Genomic DNA, 25,018 nt, shown 5'->3' with positions numbered 1-25,018 from the left:
CAATGAGAGGGGGAGAGTGTGTCCACGTACCGTTGTAGACCGAAAGCGGAAGCGTTCTGTTAACGCGGTTGATGTAGTCGAACGTCTTCACGATCCAACTGATCTAGCACCGAACATACGGCACCTCTGAGTTCAGCACATGTTTAGCTCGATGACGTCCCTCGAACTCTTGATCCAGCAGAGGGTCGAGGGAGAGTTTTGTCAGCATGACGGCATGATGACCGTGTTGATGATTGATGACCCACAAGTATATGGGGTCAATTGTAGCCTTTTTGATAAGTAAGAGTGTCGAACCCAACGAGGAGCAGAAGGAAATGACAAGTGGTTTTCAGCAAGGTAATGTCTGCAGGTGCTAAAATTGTAAGTAGCAGAATAGTTTGGTAGCAAGATAATTTGTAACGAGCAAGTAAAGATAGTAGTAAAAAAAGTTCAGCAAGGTAGCCCAATCCCTTTGAGGCAAAGGACATGCGAAAACGGTCTCTTATGATAAGCAAAATGTTCTTGAGGGTACACGGGAATTTCATCTAGTCACTTTCATCATGTTGGCTTAATTCGTGTTCGGTACTTTGATAATTTGATATGTGGGTGGACCGGTGCTTAGGTGCTGTTCTTACTTGAACAATCTCCTACTTATGATTAACCATCTCGCAAGCATCCGCAACTACGAGAAAAGTATTAACAATAAATTCGAACCATAGCATTAAACTTTTGGATCCAATCGGTCCCTTACGGAATAGCGCATAAACAGGGGTTTAAGTTTCTGTCACTCTCGTAACCCACCATCTAATAACTACTCCACAATGCATTCCCTTAGGCCCAAATATGGTGAAGTGTCAGGTAGTCGACGTTCACATGACACTACTAAGAGAATGGCAACATACATACCATGAAAATATCGAACACATATCAAGTTCACATGATTACTTGCAACATGATTTCTCCCGTGACCTCAAGAACGAAAGTAAATGATACGTCTCCATTGTATCTCCCTTTCCACACACTTTTTCCCTTGTTTTGGACTCTAACTTGCATGATTTGATTGGAACTAACCCAGACTAGCGCTGTTTTTAGCAGAATTGCCATGGTGATATTTTTGTGCAGAAATAAAAGTTCTCGGAATGACCTGAAACTTCACGGAGATTATTTTTGGAATCTATAAAAAATACTGGCAAAAGAATTAGGACCAGGGTGCCCACACCCTATCCACGAGGGTGGGGTGTGCGCCTACCCCCTGGGCACGCCCCCTGCCTCGTGGGTCCCCTGATGCTCCATCGACCTCAACACCAACTCCGTCTATTCACGGGGGAGAAAAAAATCATAGAGAAGGATTCATCACGTTTTACGATACGGAGCCGCCGCCAAGCCCTAATCTCTCTCGGGAGGGCTGATCCGGAGTCCGTTCGGGGCTCCGGAGAGGGGAATCCGTCGCCGTCGTCATCATCAACCATCGTCCGTCACCAATTTCATGATGCTCACCGCCGTGCGTGAGTAATTCCATCATATGCTTGCTGGACGGTGATGGGTTGGACGAGATTTACCATGTAATCTAGTTAGTTTTGTTAGGGATTGATCCCTAGTATCCATTATGTTCTAAGATTGATGTTGCTATGACTTTGCTATGCTTAATGCTTGTCACTAGGGCCCGAGTGCCATGATTTCAGGTCTGCACCTATTATGTTTTCATGAATATATGTGAGTTCTTGGTCCTATCTTGCAAGTTAATAGTCACCTACTATGTGTTATGATCCGGCAACCCGGAAGTGACAATAATTGGGACCACTCCCTGTAATGACCGTAGTTTGAGGAGTTCATGTATTCACGAAGTGTTAATTCTTTGTCCGGTACTCTATTCAAAGGAGGCCTTAATATCCTTTAGTTTCCAATAGGACCTCGCTGCCATGGGAGGGTAGGACAAAATATGTCATGCAAGTTCTTTTCCATAAGCACGTATGACTATATTCGGAATACATGCCTACATTACATTGATGAATTGGAGCTAGTTCTGTGTCACCCTATGTTATAACTATTGCATGAGGAATCGCATCCGACATAATTATCCATCATTGATCCATTTCCTACGAGCTCTTCACATGCCTTTGCTTAATTACTTTACCATTGTTACTGTTACAATTACTACAAAACTGCTACTGTTACTTTTGCCACTATTACCGTTACTTCCATACTAATTTTCTACTAAATACTTTGCTGCAGATATTAAGTCTTTCAGGTGTCATTGAATTGACAACTCAACTGCTAATACTTGAGAATATTCTTTGGCTCCCCTTGTGTCGAATCAATAAATTTGGGTTGAATACTCTACCCTCGAAAACTGTTGCGATCCCCTATACTTGTGGGTTATCAAGACTATTTTCTCGCGCCGTTGCCGGGGAGCATAGCTCTATTCTTTGAGTCACTTGTGATTTATATCTGCTGATCACTATGAGGAACTTGAAAGACGAGAAAACCAAGATTTATCCCTCAACTACGAGGGGAGGTAAGGAACTGCCATCTAGCTCTGCACTTGATTCTCCTTCTGTTTTGAGTAAACTTACGACACCTAAACCTGCTTCTGATATTAATTCTAATATGTCGCATGTTATTGATGATGCCACTCCTGCTATGTATGATGCTTATGATGAAACTACTTCTATGCTTGATAATACTGTTCCATTAGGTGAATTTCTTGATGAACAACTTGCTAGGGCTAGAGAGAATGAAATTATTGAAGCTGATAATATTGATGAAAGTGATGATGAAGATTCTCCCCCTAGATATGAATTGCCTGTTGTGCCTGAGCGTTATGTTATGGATGAAGAAACTGTTAGAGATTTTCTTGCTTGCAATGATAGATATGATCTTAAGAAATTATTAGCTAAGCTGAAAGAAAAGTCTTTGAATGCTAGAATGAAATATGACCCTACTTTTGCTACTTCACCTATTTGCATTACTGATAAGGATTATGATTTCTCTATCGATCCTGAGATAATTACTTTGGTTGAATCTGATCCTTTTTATGGCTATGAATCTGAAACTGTTGTGGCACATCTTACTAAATTGAATGATATAGCCACCCTATTCACTCATGGGGAAAAATTTCGTTACTACTATATCCTTAAGCTATTTCCATTCTCACTAAAGGGTGATGCTAAAACATGGTTTAATTCTCTTGATCCTGGTTGTGTGCGTAGTCCACATGATATGATTTATGACTTCTTTGCTAAATATTTCCTTGCTCATAAGAAACAAGCTGCCTTAATAGAAATATATAATTTTGTGCAAATTGAAGAAGAGAGTCTCCCACAAGCTTGGGGGAGGCTTCTCCAATTACTTAATGCTTTGCCTGATCATCCTCTCAAGAAAAATGAAATACTTGATATCTTTTATAATGTACTAACCGATGCTTCCATAGACCACCTGGATAGTTGTGTTGGTTGTGTTTTCAGGGAAAGAACTGTTGATCAAGCTGAATTGTTATTGAATAATATGTTGACTAATGAAAACAATTGAACACTTCCTGAACCAACTCCTAAGCCAACTCCAAAGAAAAGGTGTATTCTATTTCTCAGTCCTGAAGATATGCAAGAGGCAAAGAAATCTATGAAAGAAAAGGGTATTAAAGCTGAAGATGTCAAGAATTTACCGCCTATTGAAGAAATACATGGTCTTGATAACCCAACACAAGTAGTAAAGGTAAATTCTCTCTATAGATTTGATGAAGGTGATATTCCTCGTTATAAGTTTGCTAGTCAACGCTTGGATGAGTTTGATAATTTTATTGTTAAACAAGAAAACTTCAATGCTTATGTTGGTAGACAACTGAAACACAATGCTTGTATGATTGAACACTTGAGTGATTATATGTCTAGAGTTAAAGGTGAACTTAAACTTATTAGTAACCATGCTTCCATGGTTACCACTCAAGCAGAACAAGTTCTTAAAGCTCAAAATGATTTCCTCAATGAATTAAATAATAAGAAAAATGATAATGCTGTTAGAGTTATGATTAGAGGGGGTAAAATGATCCAGGAACCTTTGTATCCTGACGGCCACCCTAAGAGAATTGAGCAAGATTCTCAGAGAACTAATGTTGATGCACCTAGTACTTCTAAGAAGAAGAAAAAGAAAAATTATAGGACTTTGCATGCTTCTAGTGAACCTGTTGTTGACACACCTGAGAATCCCAATGATATTTCTATTTCTGATGCTGCACAATCTAGTAATGAACATGAACCTAGTGATAATGTTAATGATGATGTTCATGTTGATGCTCAACCTAGCAATAACAATGACGTAGAAATTGAACCTGCTGTTGATCTTGATAACACACAATCAAAGAATGAACATTATGATAAGAGAGACTTCGTTGCTAGGAAGCAAGGTAAAGAAAGAGAACCATGGGTTAAGAAACCCATGCCTTTTCCTCCTAAACCATCCAAGGAAAAGGATTATGAAGATTTTGAGCGCTTTGCTGAAATGATTAGACCTATATTTTTGCGTAGGCATTTGACTGATATGCTTAAAATGAATCCTTATGCTAAGTACATGAAAGATATTGTTACTAATAAAAGAAAGATACCGGAAGCTGAAATTTTCACCATGCTTGCTAATTATACTTTTAAGGGTGGAATACCAAAGAAACTAGGAGATCCAGGAGTACCAACTATACCATGCTCCATTAAAAGAAACTATGTCAAAACTGCTTGATGTGATCTTGAAGCCGGTGTTAGTGTTATGCCTCTCTCTTTATATCATAGACTTGATTTGAATATGTTGACACCTACTAAAATATATTTGCAATTGGCCGATAAATCAACTGCTATACCTGTCGGTTCTGTGAGGATGTGTCTGTTGTGGTCGCAAATGTTACTATTTTAATGGACTTTGTTATTCTTGATATTCCTAAGGACGATAGTATGTCAATTATCCTTGGTAGACCCTTTTTGAATACTGCAGGGCTGTTATTGACTGCAACAAAGGCAACATCACTTTTCATGTTAATGGTAATGAGCATACGATATTCTGAGGAAACAACCTCAAGTCCACAGTATCAATTGTATTAGAAAAATTTCAACGATTACTATTGGAGGTTTTGGATTTCCTCTTCCTACTGTCAAGAAGAAATATGATATTCTTATTGTTGGGGACATGCATATCCCCGTTGAGGTAAATTAGTGCTATTTCAAGATTTTCCGGTTTCATGCGATTCAGAATGAGTTTGTTAACAAGACTTGATCAACCTTGTTAGTGGATTCCTTTTGATGAGCATGAGATGGATGAAGTTAGAAAGCACAACTCTCTGTACTCTCCTTTTACTTTCTGTTATTTAGATTAAATAAAGCAAAAATAGTATTTTTCTGTCTGTTTTCTGATTTATCCTTGCAATAAAAAATACCCTGAAAATAAAAGTTCTCCAAATGTCCCAAAAATGAAATATGATTTTTTGTAGAATATTTAAGTATATTTGGCACTAAGAACACATCAGGGGCCCACACCACCTGGCCACGAGGGTCTAGGGCGCGCCCTCCCCTGGGCGCGCCCCCTGCCTCGTGAGCCCCACGTGGCCCCCTCCACTTATTCCTGCACCCACACACTTCGTCTTCCTCCAGACTAAATCACCACACAGCTCAAACTCGTGTCCTAGCTTGTTTTGTTGCAATTTTCGATCTCCCTGCTCAAAGCTTCATTCATGAAACTGTTGGGGGATTGTTCTTTTGTATGTGACTCCTCCAATGGTCCAATTATTTTTGTTCTAGTGCTTTATTTATTGCAAATTTTTGCTCCTAAGGTGACCCTGTTCTTGAGCTTGCATGTCAAATTTATATGGTCCAAAGTAGTTTTAATGCATGATATAGTCTCTAGGCACTTGTGGGAGTAGTTGCTATCAATTATGTTGAGTTTGGTTCACTTTTATTTTGAGTCACTAAAATTTCAGAATTTTTTCAGAGAAAGAAAAATGCATAGGAAAACATACCAAGGTGGTTCCTCGAGAAAGCAAGGACCAAGGCTCGCGATACGTGAGCTAGACTATGAACCGCCGAGGGAAGATCAAGTGCGGCCTTGTGAATGGCCGTCAGAGGAGTTTATGGTCCAGGCAGGCATTAAGGATGAATTTGATGCGTAAGTGCGTAATGCTGATCTTGAGGACTTCGTGTTAGATAAGTTCTCCCAATACTACTACCTAACTGATTCCTTTGTGAGAAGGTTTAAATTTACATCCTCACGCAATTCTCACACTGTTTTATTTGATCTTTATGATAAATCATATACCATGGACTTGGAAGATTTTAATACTGCTTGTAAACTCCTGCAGTGTGGCAATGTTAGTGAACCTCACAAATCTGAATATAAAGACTTTCTTGCTAGTATCACTGTGGGGGAATATAGAGAAATCACGCAAGCTACCATAGGGAGCATTCATTTCCCTTCCATACATTATTTTGCTCTCTTTATAGGTTGATGCATTAACGGTAAAGATGAAGCTTGTCATATGTGCGTTCCAGATCTTAGTGTCCTCAAGAGTGTGGTATTAGGTGATAAACAATATAACTTGGGGGCCATTGTTGCATGAAGGTTGCATGTCAACGGTATAAGTGGAGATTTGTTTGGTGGAATTTATGCAACTCGTGTAGCTACTGATCTTGATGTACCCATACATGAAAATGACATAGAGTTACCTCCTGCTTATCTAGATTATAGTGCTATGGTTCTCCATCAGTTTCTTGAGAGGATTGAACAGTCCATCCAATACCGACTAATCTTTGACAGACAGCGCACTGTCCATGTTGCCCTTCCTGCTCCTACTTTCTTTGACTTTCAGGAAAAAAGGAGATATGTTATAACCAGGGAGGAGGCGAACGAATATGAGAGGAGGAGGGAGGCAGATCGCCTCAGAGCTGCAGCTCTTGAGGCAGTAGCTGCTGCATCTCAATACAACCCCAACTACGACTTTGGATATCCTCCAGGCCAGGAGTGGCCATAGACCAACTTAGGCCAAAAGCCTAAGCTTGGGGGAGTATGTATTTCTCACCGACATTACATTCATGTTGACACACTCATTCTAGTTGTCGGTGCTTATACTTTTTCATTGTACTATCCATGCTAGTTTATTTTCTTTTCTAAGCCATCTTCTTGTGTGTTTGAAAAACCTTAAGAAAAACCAAAAAAATTAGTCATAGCTTTTAGCTAGTTTACTTTCCATGCATGTAGTAGTAGTAATTACAAGAAAACTCAAAAAGATTTCTCATTCTTCTTTTGCTTGTTGGGAGCTTTCCCATGTAAATAGTTTTATTTATTTTCTTTTCTTTGGGGGTCGAGAGGAGAAGACCATGATGAAAATGTTGAGTGGCTATCATATGCATTTTTGTTGATTTAACCAAGAGCCCATATTACCTTGTCTTCTCCCTTGTATTAAATTCTTGCAGATTCCATCTTAGTCCAATGCACGTGCACTATTATTATAATCCACACCGTTCGGTCGTGCAAGTGAAAGGCAATAATGACGATATATGATGGACTGATTGAGATGAGAGAAGCTGGTATGAACTCGACCTATCTTGTTTTTGTAAATATGATTTGTTCATCGTTCCTGATTCAGCCTATTATGAATGAAACATGTTTGCAATGACAATTAGAGATTATAGTTGCTCATTCCATGCTTAATTAGCTAGGAGTTTATAATGGTTTACCTTGCGTGCCAACATGCTATTAAAATGGTTGTGATATGGTATGATAGGATGGTATCCTCCTTTGAATGATTCGAGTGGCTTGACTTGGCACATGTTCATGCATGTAGTTGAAACAAAATCAACATAGCCTCCACGATATTTATGTTCATGGTGATTTTATATCCTACTCATGCTTGCACTCAGTGTTGATTAATTTTAATGCATGTTCATGACTGTTGTCGCTCTCTAGTTGGTAGCTTCCCAGTCTCTTTCCAGCCTTCACTTGTACTAAGCGGGAATACTGCTTGTGCATCCACTTCCATAAACCCCAAAGTTACTCCATACGAGTCCACAATACCTTCCTATATGCGGTATTTACCTACCGTTCCAAGTAAATTTGTATGTGCCAAACTCCAAACCTTCAAATGAAATTATGTTTTGTATGCTCGAACAACTCATGTATCAACTAGGGCTGTCTATATCTTCCATGCTAGGTGGGTTATTCTCACGAGGAGTGGACTCCGCTCCTCACTCATGAGAAAATGGCCGGTAACCGGGATGCCCAGTCCCATGCTCAAACCAAAATAATTGCAAACCTCCCCCAGGATTGTTGTTAGTTGGAGGAACATGTTGTTTCGGGCAAGCCATGAATTGATGCTTGTTGGTGGTGGGGGAGTATAAACTTTACCATTCTGTTTGGGAACCGCCTATAATGTGTGTAGCATGGAAGATATCGAGATCTCTTGGTTGTTATGTTGACAATGAAAGTATGCCACACAAAATATTATTTATCTCTGTTTCAAAACTCGAGCCCTGACACCTCTACAAATCCCTGCTTCCCTCTGCGAAGGGCCTATTTATTTAGTTTTAGGTCGAGTCATCATCATCTTATTAAAAAGCACCAGTTGGAGAGCACCAATGTCATTTGCATACATTACTATTAATTTATATTGAATATGACTACGACTGGATCTCTTTTACCATGAATTACAATGTCTAGTCAGTCCTTGATCTTTAGAGGTGCTCTGCATTTATGTTTTGCGGTCTCCGAAAGGGCTAGCGAGATATCATCTTGTTATAACATATTATGATTGTTTTGAGAAAGTGTTGTCATCCGAGATTTATTATTATTGCTCGCTAGTTGATTATGCCGTTGATAAGAGTAAACATGAGACCTAAGTGTTATTGTGAATATGGTTAGTTCATAATCTTTGCTGAAAACTTGAATGCTGGCTTTACATATTTACAACAACAAGAGCAAACGGAGTTTATAAAAGTTTTTCTTTATCACTTTCTTATCACTTTCAATTTGTCAACTGAATTGCTTGAGGACAAGCAAATGTTTAAGCTTGGGGTAGTTGATACGTCTCCATCGTATCCACTTTTCCAAACACTTTTGCCCTTGTTTTGGACTCTAACTGGCATGATTTGAATGGAAGTAACCCGGATTGGCACTGTTTTCAGCAGAATTGCAATGGTGTTATTTTTGTGCAGAAATAAAAGTTCTCGGAATGACCTGAAACTTCACGGGGATTATTTTTGGAATTTATAAAAAATACTGGTGAAAGAATCAAGACCAGGGGCCCCACACCCTGTCCACGAGGGAGGGGGGCGCGCCCTTGTCTCGTGGGGCCCCTGATGCTCCACCGACCTCAACTCCAACCTCATATATTCACGTTCGGGGAGAAAAAAAATCAGAGAGAAGGATTCATGGCGTTTTACAATATGGAGCCGCCGCCAAGCCCTAATCTCTCTCGGGAGTGCTGATCTGGAGTCCGTTCGGGGCTTCGGAGAGGGGAATCCGTCGCCGTCATCATAAACAACCATCCTCCATCACCAATTTCATGATGCTCACCGTCGTGCGTGAGTAATTCCATCGTAGGCTTGCTAGACGGTGATGGGTTGGATGAGATTTACCATGTAATTGAGTTAGTTTTGTTAGGGTTTGATCCCTAGTATCGATTATGTTCTAATATTGATGTTGCTATGACTTTGCTATGCTTAATGCTTGTCACTAGGGCCCGAGTACCATGATTTCAGATCTGAACCTATTATGTTTTCATGAATATATGTGAGTTCTTGATCCTATCTTGCAAGTCAATAGTCACCTACTATGTGTTATGATCCGGCAACCCCGAAGTGACAATAATCGGGACCACTCCCGGTGATGACCGTAGTTTGAGGAGTTCATGTATTCACTAAGTGTTAATGCTTTGGTCCCATACTCTATTAAAAGGAGGCCTTAATATCCCTTAGTTTCCAATAGGACCCCGCTGCCATGGGAGGGTAGGACAAAAGATGTCATGCAAGTTCTTTTCCATAAGCATGTATGACTATATTCGGAATACATGCCTACATTACATTGATGAATTGGAGATAGTTTTGTGTCACCCTATGTTATAACTATTGCATGAGGAATAGCATCCGACATAATTATCCATCATTGATCCATTGCATACGAGCTCTTCACATATTGATCTTTGCTTAGTTACTTTATCGTTGTCACTGTTACAATTACGACAAAACTGCTAATGTTACTTTTGCCACTGTTACCGTTACTTCCATACTACTTTGCTACTAAATACTTTGCTGTAGATATTAAGTCTTTCAAGTGTGGTTGAATTGACAACTCAACTGCTAATACTTGAGAATATTCTTTGGCTCCCCTTGTGTCGAATCAATAAATTTGGGTTGAATACTCTACCCTCGAAAACTTTTGCGATCCCCTATAGTTGTGTGTTATCAGTAACTACCCACAAATGATAAACATGCTAAAGATCAGAGGGGTATTAAATAGCATAATGGATCTGAACATATAATCTTCCACCAAATAAACCATATAGTAATCAACACTACTAGTCACCCCTTAGCACCAATCTATAGTTTCGGTAACAAGATTGAATACAAGAGATGAACTAGGGTTTGAGATGAGATGGTGCTGGTGAAGATGTTGATGGAGATTTCCCTTCCCAAGATGGGAGAGTTGTTGGTGATGACGACGATGATGATTTCCCCCTCTGGGAGGGAAGTTCCCTCGACAGACTCGCTCCACCGGAGAGTAAAAGTGCTCCTGCCCAAGTTCCGCCTCGAGGCTGCGGCGCTTCGTCCCGAATGTCCTCCCCTTATCTTTTCTAGGTAAAATGACTTATATACCAGAAGATGGGCACCGGAGGTGGGCTGAGGAGGGCACAACCCACCAGGGCACGCCTGGGCTCCCTGTCACGCCCAGTTTAGTTGTGCCCACCTGGTGGGTCCCCTCTGGTAGTTATTCGCTCCAATATTCCTCAAATTTTATATAAAAATTCACCGTGATGGGTAGCCTGACGTAGCTTTTTTAGGTCCAGATTTCCATCTGCCAGAATTCTCCCTCTTGTTGTGTACCTTGCAAATTATGAGAGAAAAGGCATTAGAATTACTCCAAAAAGCATTATTATGGATAAAAACATTATAAATACTAGTAAGAAAACATGATGAAAAATGGACGTATCAATGATGTGATCCGCGTAGGGCTTCTCATAAGCACTACGATGATACTATCAGAGGAGTAAACGGTGGAGGGGGACAACGCACACGGTTAAGACAATGTTTTGCCTTTGGGGTGCCCCCCTGCCCTCGTATATAAAGGAGGAGAGGAGGGGGTGGCCGGCCTAGAGGGTGCGCGCCAAGGGGAGAGTCCTACTTGGACACCTAGTCCAAGTAGGATTCCCCCCCCCTTTTCCTTTTTCCACCGGAGGGAATACGAAGGAGAGGGAGAGGGAAAGGGAAGGGGGGCGCTGCCCCCTCCTCCATTTTCTATTAGGACTCCCTAGAAGGGGGCGCGCGGCCACACCCACAGGCTTCCCTCTCTCTGCCTTAGGCCCATGTTGGCCCAACACTTCCCCGGGAGGTTCCGGTAACCCTCGGTACGCTGGAAAAATATCCGAATCATTCGGAACCATTCTAATGTCCGAATGTAACATTCCAGTATATGAATCTTTACCTCTTGACCATTTAGAGACACCTCGTCATGTTCGTGATCTCATCCGGGACAACGAACAAACTTCGGTCACCAAAACACATAACTCATAATAGAAATCGTCATCGAACATTAAGCATGCGGACCCTACGGGTTCGAGAACTATGTAGACATGATCGAGAACCTAGATGCTCATATTGGCTCCTACATATTCTACGTAGATCTTTACCGGTCAAACCGCATAACAACATACGTTGTTCCATTTGTCATCGGTATGTTACTTGCCCGAGATTCGATCGTCAATATCATCATACCTAGTTCAATCTCATTACTGGCAAGTCTCTTTAATCGTTCGGTAATGCTTCATCCCGCAACTAAATCATCAATCACATTGCTTGCAAGGCTTATAGTGATGAGCATTACCGAGAGGGCCCAGAGATACCTCTCCGATATAGGGAGTGACAAATCCTAATCTCAATCTATGCCAACCCAACAAACACCTTCGGAGACACCTATAGGGCATCATTATAATCACCCAGTTACGTTGTGACGTTTGATAGCACACAATGTGTTCCTCCGGTATCCTGGGGTTGCATAATCTTATAGTTAGATGAACATGTATAAGTCATGAAGAAAGACATATCAATAAAACTTAACGATCATAATGCCAAGCTAACGAATGGGTCTTGTCCATCACATCATTCTCTAATGATGTGATCCCATTCCTCAAATGACAACACATGTCTATGGTTTTGAAACATAACCATCTTTGGTTAACGAGCTAGTCAAGTAGAGGCATACTAGGGACACTTTGTTTCGTCTATGTATTCACAAATGTACTAAGTTTCCGGTTAATACAATTCTAGCATGAATAATAAACATTTACTATGATATAAGGAAATATAAATAACAACTTTATTATTGCCTCTAGGGCATATTTCCTTCAAATGAGGAGGTCATTGAGTTTTGTATTGACTTTATTCCTCACCTTAAGTCGATTGGTGTTCCTGAATCCCGGCATGAGGGAAGACATGGTGGAAAAGGCATGCTAGGACCGAAAGCAATAATATGTATGGACGGGCATTCCCTCACACAAGCACACTACACAGTTTTACAAAATTCCTCCTTAGTGGTTCCATATATCGAGGAACACAAGAATATTCTTCACCGGTTGGTTGCAGATATGTCTCATGCATGACGACACTATTGAAGATGAGTTGTACTTGCTGTCCAAGTTACCATCTTTGAATATATTGACTTTCAAAGGGTACAAGATCAATGGGAATACATTTTACACGCTCGCCCAAGATAAAAAGAGCACCAGCCAAAACAATGGTGTCTGCTTTGATGCAGCAAACACGAATAGGCCAAAGGACACATATTATGGTTACATACAAGAAACATGGGAACTTGACTATGGACGTGATTTGAAGGTCCCTTTGTTTTATTGCAAATGTCTCAATCTGACATGAGGCGGGGTAACGAAAGACCCGCAGTATAGAATGACAACAATGGATCTCAACAATCTTGCGTACGCAGACAAACCATTCGTCCTAGACAATGACGTGGTGCAGGCTTTCTATATGAAGGACATGTCTACCAAGCCGAGAAGAAGAAAAGATAAGAAAGCGAATACATCATATGATGAGCCAAAGCGCCACATAGTTCTTTTAGGGAAAAGAAACATCGTGGGTGTGGAGGACAAGACAGACATGTCAGAAGATTATGAAAAGTTTCATGAAATGGATCCCTTCGCAGTGAATATTGACCGGAGCATCCAGTTAAATGATGAAGATTGTCCATGGTTATGGCGCAAAGGGACATACGCGAAGAAAAAGATTTACACCCAAAGATCCCACTCTGGGATATGACCGGCTTCAATGTCATCACTTTCTTCTCTAGTGAGTTTTTGGACTTATATATCTAGAAAGTCCCACTTCAGAAAAACCGGAGGGAATCTTTGTAATAGTTAGGGTACTTACGTGTTTTGGCATTTGAAACACGAAGAAATATTATGTACAAACAAATATTATGCAAAAACTATATGCACTTTGTGTACAAAATGGACAATCTCTTTCGAAGTATCAGGGTTTCGGACTCTGAAAAGGTTGAAACTTGGCATATGGTATCATCATTTCACCCATGTATCATGTATGAATGAATGTTCTATTTATACAATGTATATATATATTGTGTGTGTGTGTGTGTTTTAGTTTTGTTGACCTTGTATTAATAATATTTCAATGTTAATATATAGCTTAATGTTGTATTTGCAAAAGTTTGTCATGTATTTGCAAAATCAAGTGAAAAAGAATTACAAAATTTACAATCAAGCATTTAAAAAATGTTAAATTTGCATAGATGGAATTTTTTCTGGACGTCTACGATGCCCGGCCCGCATCCTCGTCATGGACTCATTCACGACGACGTCTTGCTTCAGAGGAGCCATGTCCGGGGCTGGGCTCCGCCGGGCTGGCACTAGGAGGTGCTACCTTCTGGGGCGGCAGCTTGGTGAGGAACCGGGCTCCTGTCATCAACCAGTAGCTTCTTTAGTGGCTTTCGCGTGGGCCACTTTCAGCGCGGAGGCAGCAGGTCCCGCCAGAGTTGGTACATCGCCGTGTCAGGGAGGAGGACGAGCACGTCAGTCGCTAAATGACTGCGTTGGGCGTCAGGTTCTCCAATACTTGGCATGTTCTTCAAGAATCTCATCCGAGCTATGATCCTGTGAAGGTTCCTTCTCTTTGGGTGTCCACCGCCAGCGCCTCAGGAATCCTGAGTGAACTAGATTATTCGATAATATTTGATCTGTATTAGCTAGTGATCTATTTGAGATAATATTCGAGATGATATATTCGAGATTATATTATTCGATAATATTTGATATGATGTATTCAAGATTATATTCGATGATGCATATTATCTAGATTATTCGAGATGTATATATATTATCTACTATAATTCAGTTTTTCCTTATTGATTGCATGCATGCATTCTAATTTGAATACTAAATTCTTTTATCTTTCTTCTAGATTAGTTAAATAAAATCTATGGACAATACCGGCAGAGAAGGAGAAGAGACCCTATTCGAGATCATATGCTCCCCAAGACCAAACGAGAATGAAGAAGTTGACGGCTTGCAATATCTAAACAATACTGGTGATGGTATGATATTTGATGAAGACAAACGAATAGATGAAATCCAAAACAATGATGACGAAGGAAATGTTGTTCTTCAAATAACAAAGACCAGAGAGGTATATTTATATAAGGTATCTGGTGATCATCACATATGTTAATTGATTTGTATATATATTAACCAATCGATATTTCTTATTTTAGCCCTCCAGATCGAGCAAATCTTCTACAAGCAGCAAGGAAGTTTGAGGCCCGGCGAAAATGTTGCCGGCTGGTGTAAAGTATAACATCGATGCCATCAAACCTAATGGAGAACATGATGAACCTAAGAAGAATGCGAAGAAGTTCATTCGTCAACGCGGAGTTATTGTTAGGGATCGAATCCCGATCTCCGTTCAAGAATGGAAAAAGCCAGCAAAGGGAGATCCAGATGTTACTTTTGTCGACCAAAGACAAAAAGATCTACTTTGGGAATTGCTCATGTCACATTTCACCCTACCAGATCATTCGACCGATGCAAATCTGGATAAAGTCAAGAACAATGCTCTTAGGAAGATGGTAATAGCATTCAATAACCACAAGAAAAATATATGGGTCACGTACGTCAATTCAGGAAAGCAGACTCTAGAATTAAAGAGAACACTGGAGAAGGCAAGAGATCACTGGTACGCTTTCGTGAACTTCAAGAAATCAGAAGTAGCTCAGGAATGGTCAAGAAAAAACAAGATTAATGCTGTGAAAAAGCAGTGGCACCATAATCTGGGGCCAGGTAGCTACGAGGTGGCCCGGCCTAAGTGGGGTCTTGCTAAGCAAGAGATGATGGCTGCAGGGGTCACTCCAGTTACATTGAGTTGCCCCCCCCCCAGGTGCGGGACTTGGTTTTATGTGCATTGGGGAAGTTGGACCCAAAGATAGGTGAGGATTTGTAGCGGGCAAGTCTTCAAGGAGCCACCGACAATTTACTTGTTGCAATAGAATAGGCTCGATCAGGGGTGTTCACGTCCAACAGAGAGAACGACGAGCTTACGCACGCCCTGAAGAATCCTGATCACCCAGTAAGAACATGAGGCAAAGGCATTGTTTTGTGGTTTGAGGGGTTTGCGGACTGGAACGCCGACTATAGAAGCCGTGTGAGAAAGAAGAAGTAGGAGGAGCAGAAGAGGAAGCTAGAGGAGGAGCAAAGGAAGCAGGTAGAAGACCGCCTTCGCATTGTATAATCAAAGCACGCGGAGTTGGAACGCACTTTCATCCGGCAGCAGGAGCATATCAACTCACTTAGCCAGTACAGGGCGTCTCAGCGGCAGCAGCAAGTAGATCCAGCATTGGATAGCACTATAACATCCATGCCGGGAAGCAGCATGGGTTCCGCCCCGGGCGATGATGCACTGCTGGATAGATACCCCATGGATGATATCATAGCTACAAGAACTTGTGAGCTACACATAAAAGTGAAGAACATATCCATGAAGGTGGCGGACGGCTATGCTTATACAAATCCCCTAAAAGTAACCTTCCATTGCAATCCGATTCCAGCTGGCTATGCTCGTGTCGGGGTTGATGATGGGATGATATGATATTTAGGGCTAGATCTTGACATTCCTGGAGGTGATGAGAAGCGCACACTAGGAGAGGCCATACATCATATCATTCTATGGAGAAAGGAATGCATCGTCTTTCCAAGGCCACCGACACCGCGTCAGTCGGCTCCTCTTCCAAGTCCGCCACCGCGTCACCAGACTCCCGCTCATCCAAGTCCGCCACCGCGTCAGAAGGCTCCTGCTCCTCGAAGTCTGCCACCGCGTCAGTCCACTCCTCGTCCTCCAAGTCCGGCACCACATCAGCCGACTCCACCTCCTCCAAGTCTGGAACCTGGTCAGCCGACTCCTCCTCCAAGTCAGGCACCGCGTCAGCCATCTCCTCCGCCTCAGCGGGCTTTGCCGCCTCAACAATAGTGGAAGAGAGGTGCCGCAGCTATGGCGGCTAGCGGTACAACAGGAGGCAAAAAAACAGATATGGTCCAATCCTCAGGCCTCTACCAAAGTTGCCTTATGACTATACTGAGGAGGAAAAAACGGCCATAGTGCAAGCCAAAGTGACAGACCATTTTGGACCGAAACCACCCCCACCGCCAAAGGAGAAAGTACTTGAGCATGTCATACAACACTTTATTGAAAAAGCTCAACCAACTGCCAAGCATAGGGACTCAGACTATGAGCGCTCTATGAAGAAGTCATATCATGCACAGAAAAAGGAGTCGAGCTCGAGCTCGAGCCAAGCAGCTGGCAAAAAAGCGGGAAAGCGGTTCCCCAACTGGGAGAACAGGAAGTGCAATCGATCCCCCGCTCATTGTACAAACACATGTGAGTACCGCCGATTAGCTGGTAATAACCGAACGATCATAGAAGGCAGGCTAAAGATGCCGGTATTAGTGGTGAACACCTCCTAGGCATTGAGGAAGTCCCTGGGTTTAAAGAGGAGGAACTAAAATGGAAATATGTCCGCGACCAACACTACAAAAAAAGACACATCCGTGAGATTTTGGGCCGAACGAATTTTTTTTCTGTCATACATATGACACTTCTATGACGATAATTGTGACAAAACCCGGTATCATCGTAGATGTGGTGGGCTCCTACTTCTATGACAAAAAATCATGACAGAAAATGGCCTTTTCCTCCTGGGCGGACCGGAGACGCAGCTGCATGACATTCTTTGGGCCGTCCATGACAGAAAAAACCGTGGTAGAAGCAAGGGCGAGGAAAATTTTGGGGAGTTCCCGGTTACGGTGGGTGGTTGGGGGCCGAGCAATGCGCGTTTCTCTTGTACACGTACGCGTGTGTGTGCGAGGAATTGGGTCTAACTGAACCCGAGTGAGGCGTTGGGCTCTAACTGAACCCGAGCGATTGCACTGCAGGCTACGCATTACTGAACCCGAGCGATCTATTCCTTCGCTACTGCTACTAACTGAAGCCGATCGATGCTTCCTCTCTGGATGAACAGTGAGCGTTGCGGGGGAGGGGGTTTGGATGAACAATGAGCGGTGGGAGTGGATGAATAGGACCCATGGCGTTGCCTCTGGATGAACAGGACCCCGATCGATCGAGCCGGTTGGGGCTGGAAGAACAGGACCCCGTGGAGGGCTGGATGAACAGGACGACCCCGTGGAGGGCTGGATGAACAGTAGACGGTGGAGGGGTGGATGAACAGTAGCCCGTGGAGGGGTGGTTGAACAGGAGCCCGTGGAGAGGGGTGGTTGAATAGTAGCCGCTCGAGTAGCGTGCGGTGGAGGCTGGATGAACAGGAGCCCGTGGATGAACAGTCGCAGGTGGAGCCTGGAGGAGGTCGACGGTGGATGAACAGTAGCCCGTGGAGGCTGGAGTAGGTCGACGGTGGAGATGAACAGTATCCCATGGAGTCCCGTTTTGCGGTACGCCACACCCCTCCCAATGAACAGGACCCCCGTTTCGACCGTAGCGCTCCAACACAAGTCTGTTTCATCCGTTTTGCGGTACGCCACACCCCTCCCGATCAACAGGACCCCCGTTTCGACCGTAGGAGGTCCGTTTCCTCCGCTTGCGGTACGCCACACCCCTCCCGATGAACAGGATGCCATTTCAAACGTGGCCGGTCGAACACAAGGCCGTTTCCTCCGTTCTGCGGTACGCCAGGCTTCGTTTCCATCGCAAGTTCCGTCCAAGCCCTCCCGATGAACATGACCACGTATTCCGTTTCGACCCAGCCGGTTGGCTCCCCATGAACACGACGACGATGTTGTTTCTTCGTTCCGACCCAGCCATGTACACGAGCCCTGGCCGTATGTATATATTCGCGAGTAGGTGTTTGAGACCCCGCCTGTATGTACACATACGTCGCCGTATTTTTTTTCTTGCACCCTGGCCGCTGTACGTACGTGTACATGCTACGTGCGCGCCTCTACTACGACATGTGCGCGCCTCTACTACGACACGTGCGCGCCTCTACATCCACCAGTATGTACGTACATGTTCGCGACCAGAATGACAACGCTATGTACGCTTTGACCAGGTGGGTCCCGGCTGTCAAGCACTTCCTTGCGTGCGAAGATGTAGCTGGTGGGTACCAGCAGTCAAGCGGGCGAATTGTTTTTTTTGCCCGGATGCACTTCCTTGCGTGCAAAGGTGTGGCTGGTGGGTCTCAGCAGTCAGGGGAGCGAATCATTTTTTTTCGGATGCACTTCCTTGCGTTCGAAGATGTAGCTGGTGGGTCCCAGCAGTCAGGGGGGCGAATCGTTTTTTTCGGATGCACTTCCTTGCGTGCGAAGATGTAGCTGGTGGGTCCCAGTACTGAGGGGAAAATGTTTTTTTCGCAAAATACAGTGGCCCGTACGGTGGGTCCCAGCTGTCAAGAGGAGGAATCATTATTTTCCGCGTAATAAGGAGGCACTTCCTTGCTGCAGCCGTGGACCCAGCTGTCGGCCTCTCCACATACAATCCACGTCCGATGGAAGTCGTTCCTTGACCACGTTGACCACGCCGCATCGAGAGAACCACGGCGGTGGACGACGGCGAGGCCTAGGAAGGGGACGACGGGGAGCCGGGGAAGACGCGGCAGTGGAAGCCCGCGCGGAGAGGAGTACGAGGGTTCACTGGTTCGGCTGCGGTGTGAAGCTGCCGTCGCCGCAGGGCCTAGCCAGCGGTGGGAATAGTAGGGGGCGGTGAGGCCTCCGCGGCAGCATAGCCGGCCACGGAAGGCAGGAGCATGCGGCACGATCGGCTGCTTTGGCCGACTGGAGCAAGAAGACTAGAGGTTGAAGAAGCACTACGGCCGTTGGATGTACATCGTACGATCACTGCAGCTAGAATCGTTTATATTGACTAAGTTGACAAAGCCCTTGGTTTTTTTTGAGCAAAGACAAAGCCCTTGGTACGCGTCAACTTAGTAGGCCCACAGCTCGGATTTGGCAGAGAACATATAGCCCATTTGTGATTTGTAGGAATGTACAACCCATTTTTTAATTCTAATGGAATTTACTACAGCCCATTTACAGTTTGTTAAAAGTACAGCCCAACTTCTAGCTAGGACAACGATTAATAATTTCAAACAACCGCTCAAAACAGAATTCAAAAAAATTCCCACATTTTGATGGGATCGGAAATATTTTCATCCGAAATTTCTAGTCAGGTTAAATATAATTTCAAAATAAAGTTGTATTATGTTAAAATCCAACGAAATATTGCGCGCTCAACAAGTAATGAAATTAAAATTTTCAAATTCCAAAAATAATATATTTTTAAACTAATTACGTGTTTGGTGCATAGTTACTGCCCAGTTAATATAATTACATCCATTTATTATTTCTTAAAGTCCATTTTCTTGTTAAGCGTAATGCATACCCCCTAGGAAAGTTTGCAAACCAGTGGGGCGGAGAATAACAAGTTGACCCGGATATTGTGTACAACTGTCGGTCCAGTTACATTGCTGATGTTGAAAAAAAGGCATGTATAGTACAGTACAACCTAACATGGTTACTCAGCCCACATTCAGCGACGACGGAACACTACTAGAAATACCACTACTAATGGCGCACCTAATATGGCCATTAATGGCACATCACTGGTGCGCCATTGATAGGACGCCATTAGTAATTTTTACTAATGGCGCACCACCTGGTGCGCCATTAGTATCTGGTATACTAATGGCGCACCACCTGGTGCGCCATTAGTATATGCGAGGGTGCACCATTAGTATGCCTCCCAGGGGGCATGTATACCCAGGTGCTTTGGCATACTAATGGCGCACCACCTCTGGATGCGCCATTAGTAACCGCAGCATACTAATGGCGCACTACCCGGTGATGCGCCATTAGTATGCACTGTCATACTAATGGCGCACTGTCATGTGATGCGCCATTAGTATGAATATTAGGTTTTTTTTATTTTTTTATTTTCTGTTTTTTGCACAGGTTACAAAATGTATAATTTGACAAAATATAGACAGCACACATCAACAATAGATTCATCAAATACAATAGAAGATTAGTCTTTGAATACAATTCATCATATTAGTCTCCGAATACAATTCATCATATTAGTCTCCGAATTAAAAAGACCGAACAAAGATAGAACATTATATTACAAGTCTCGAGACCGCGAGTAGCGAGTTTGTCTTCGCATTACAAGTCGATATCGATCATCTAAACTACCATCACATAGAAGAGAGTTGCGGTCATCACGATGAGCATCATCACGATGAAACTCGTGTTCATCCGGTTCCTCCAACGCTCCCTCCCCTCTCCCGCTAGATAGCGGGCGTATCTAGATTCGGCCTCGGCCCTAGTGGTGTACCCTTTGTAACTGTTACCGCTGAATCGGTGAACCTGTCTCCGACACTCCTCCCAGTCATCGTAGACTCCGGGAACCTTACCCTTGTACACGACATACGTCGGCATCGCTATGCACTAGCCAAACGAAACGTTAGTACCAATTCACAGACAATACATAAGCAATATATAATTATGCAACAGAACGATCGGAAGAGAAAAGCAAGACATTAATAGCATCGATTACATCTAAGTTGAACGACTCTTGAAACCAAAGAGACATACTACAAGTTCATTAAAGTTTAATTACAACATGATCCAATCGATGTTTCAGAACTAGACAACTCGACTCAAGGGACCGGAGCGTGGATGAAGCCGCCGTCTATCATGGGAGTCATGAAAGAACGGGCGTTGTCATCCTGCATTTGTAGCATTGTGTCGATGTCACTGTTGGACGGTTGATTTCTGAGGTAGAACTGCCCCGAGGTACGAAGGACATCTTGATGGATGATTTCCGCAAACTCCGACTCGATGCGAAAGAATTCTTGTCGGAGGTCCGCGTCCTGGATTGCCGACACGCTCGCGGCCCAATCTTGGAGTTTACTCGGTAGCAGAAGTTGATGATGGTCCCGTACGATCGCCCGCATGTGATGGATGGCGTAGTAGGCACCCTTCTGACCGCCAGGCGGCTGCTTGACGCAGCAGAACGTCATATTGTGGGAGAACACGTGCTTGCCGTACTTACGAATAGGCCTGGTGAAGGTGCCTCCAGATTGGGCGTAGCCGGGGAGAACATCATCAAGAACCTTCTTGACATTTGTGTAGTCTACGTTCGACTGACGGTCCGGGTCGAAATACGTGGCCATGGAATATTTGGGGCTTAGGAGGATGAGCGTGCAACGTGTGTCACTGCAGAAAACACGGAATGTTAAAAGAAAAACGATCAAAAAGTAAGAATTCATATGTTACGGGCCGGTTGAGGGGAGGACTTACTCGGGAAAGTAAGGCACGAGGAAGTTATCCTTATCTTGGTTTGCCAGAATGACGCCTTCGAGGTAAGAACTCGCGACTTGCCGGTCCCCAACGCTGCCCAAGATCTTGGCACGCATGTAGAAGGGGTCGACTATCACGATGTCCGGGGTCTTGTCGCGAATGATCCGCATCTCCATACTCAGCGAAAATAGCCGAACGAAGGTGTAGTGCAGCGGATGAAGGTTAAACATAGCAAAGATGTCATCAAACCGCAGGACGATCGTACGCCCGATGTCGCCATCCACAAAGCCCTTGCCCTCTGGCACCTTGGCCACGAAAATCGGGTATGCCACATCCTTCTCTCTGAGACGCCGCTTCTCCAAAGAAAGAACACTGTCGTGCAGACTCCGCATAGCACCGGTTGCAGCATTGAGCATATTTGGTGGTAGCATCGCCCTACCCGCCACATGCACCCTCCTCGAGATATCCTGCGGTGAAGGTGGCCCGTCCTGAGCACGGATTGTACTCGGTGCCGGCTGGCTCGCACCCTTCTTAGTCTTTCTTTTGCGTGCCTTCTTCTTCTCTTGTAATGGGACCGAGTTCTGCTGACAGACTGCCTTCTTGAGTGTGTTGGGGCTGATAATATTTCGCACCTCGCCTATCTGAGGCTCGGTGAAGTCGGCAGCTGGAGGCGTCTCCTGAGAGCTGAATGCCAGACGGCGCCTGTTGCAACTTGGCTTCTCCGCGGTACGAGCTAGATCGCACACGTCTTTTGTTGGGTTTGGTTCTTCAGAAGGAGGCCCCATGAAGTCGCCATCGTACCCATGCTCGGCAAAGTACTGATCGACGTTGCCAAATGTATCATCGTCGTCGTCGTCGTCATTCTGATCCTGTGCCATATGCATGTTTGGATCCAGTGGCATAGGGATGTCCGGCACCATTACGGCGGTCTTGCCATGGGGCCGACTTGGCGCCGGCACGACTGGCGGTGTTGTCTTTGGGGTGGTGTCCCCCGCCCCCAAACGAATCTGGCTCTTCGGCCAAAGCAGGGGCCAGCTCAGGCAGGCGCTGAGGGTCATCACGTCATCATCGTCGGCCCCGACGGGTCGAATCGGAGGTAACAAGTCGTCGCAGCCTGGCAGCACCCGAACCAGTTGAACCCTAAACAAGTTGGGTGTCATCTGGGTACCGTGGAACAAGGGGTTGCCCGGTTGAACGATTTTGCCCTTGGCGACATCGACTAACTCATTGTTCACGAAGTGGAGGAGAGTGCACGGAACGTCGGCGGCGCCCTGCGAAAACATGTAGGGCGTCAGGGATGCCCAGTCAAAGGCAAGGAGATGAAGTCCTCGGCCGAGAGAGGCTTAATTAGTTACTGTGATGATGACGTCGAGCTCGGCTAATGTCGAGGCACCGCCAACGGCGGGCGTGCAGTTGACGGAGCGGCCGCTTGCTGAAGAGGTGCTGGCCGGCGTACACCCGGGTGCATTAAGCTCCCGTGCCGGCGTCGGAGACACCAATGCCGCCTCCGCCGGAGGCACCAATGGCCCCGCCATCGCATTATGCGAGTTGCTGGCCGTGAAGCTAGGAATCGGGGGCGGCCCCTGTTGGCCGCCCGCAATCCACGCACTCAACCCCGAGATCAAGGTAGGCACAAGGGCGGTGATCGTCGCTCCGAGTCGTTGTTCCACTTGCTCTTGGACAATCTCCGGAATCTGCGCCACCTGTGCCTTGAGTTCTTGAACCTCTCGCGCCTGGCTTTCCGAGCTGGTCTTTTTCTCCTTCCGCACACCAGTGGTATAGTATGACCCCCATTTTGTCGACAAGCCTTTGCCGGCCACACGACCAGCTAACGTCGGCTTACTGATCTTATCCTTGTTCTTCATTATATTCAACCCCCTATTTAGAGTGGTGTCCCAAGGGTTGCTCTGAGTCGACCCCGCGCTACTGCTTTCAGTCTCCTGCGGAAGGAATGTGAACCATTTAGAAATTCGGCTTCATTAATTAGAATGCAACCATATGGAGCTAATTACACGGGGGTGTATTCCTTACCAGAACAAGCTCAAGCCGCCTGGTCTTCGGATCCGTGGTAAGCTCCTTTGTTTTCGGGTCCTTCTTGTACCGGGCCCTGACAAAGTTCCTGGTCTGCTTGTCACCGTATTTATCGAAGAGGGGCGGTAGGCCTTGCTCGGCACGGTCCGCCTCCTCCTTGTCCCATATAGGCTCCGCCACTCTGTAACCGCCGGGACCGAGTGTGTGTTCCCCTATGTTTAGCTCCCGCATTTGTTTCCCCCACTCACTTGATTGGGAGCTTGCGGTGCTCGAGCAATTGATCTTGAAGTCGTTGTAGTCATCTTCGGTGATCGAAGGATTTTTCTCCTTGATCTTCTCATAACTCTCACCTTTCTCGATCATTCCCTTCACATTGCTTTTCCAAGTAGACAGGGCCTTGCTCATCTTCGTGAGGGTAGCATTGTTCACTTTATTCCCTTTGAGGCTTGTGTTTTCGAATTCAGCGGGGAACTTGTATCGTTCGTGCAGCTTCGTGAAGAGGAGGTGGCGCAAATTCCCCCGGTCAGGATGCCTCAGGTTCTCGGTGTTGATCGAGACGGTGCTCCGGACAATGCACCCGAGCTGAAGCGAGTACCCCTTGACTATTCGTTCGGGCGCCGTTGGATTCCCGTTGGAGTCCACTTCAGTAACTTCCTCCTTGAGGGTGCGGAGCACGATCGGGCGCCGGTCCTTCCGTTGCCTCTTCGGCTGGCTACTATCTGTGCGTGCGCCGCCATCATCAGTGGTGGCATCCTCGGCGGCACCATCAGTGGTGGCATCAGTGTGGTCATCCTCGGCGGCACCATCCGTGGTCTCAGGATCGGTTGGGAAGGCGGCGGCCTCATACAAGTGAGGTTGTTCCTCCATCTCCTGGGATAGCTCCCAGAATGCCTTGCCGCCCGAACCCCCGGCCTCATCGTTGTGGGCCATGTTTCTCTCTAA

This window comes from Triticum aestivum, chromosome 6B, assembly GCF_018294505.1.
Source record: "Triticum aestivum cultivar Chinese Spring chromosome 6B, IWGSC CS RefSeq v2.1, whole genome shotgun sequence".
Taxonomy (NCBI): Eukaryota; Viridiplantae; Streptophyta; class Magnoliopsida; order Poales; family Poaceae; genus Triticum; species Triticum aestivum.
Note: the sequence above shows the minus strand (reverse complement) of the source record.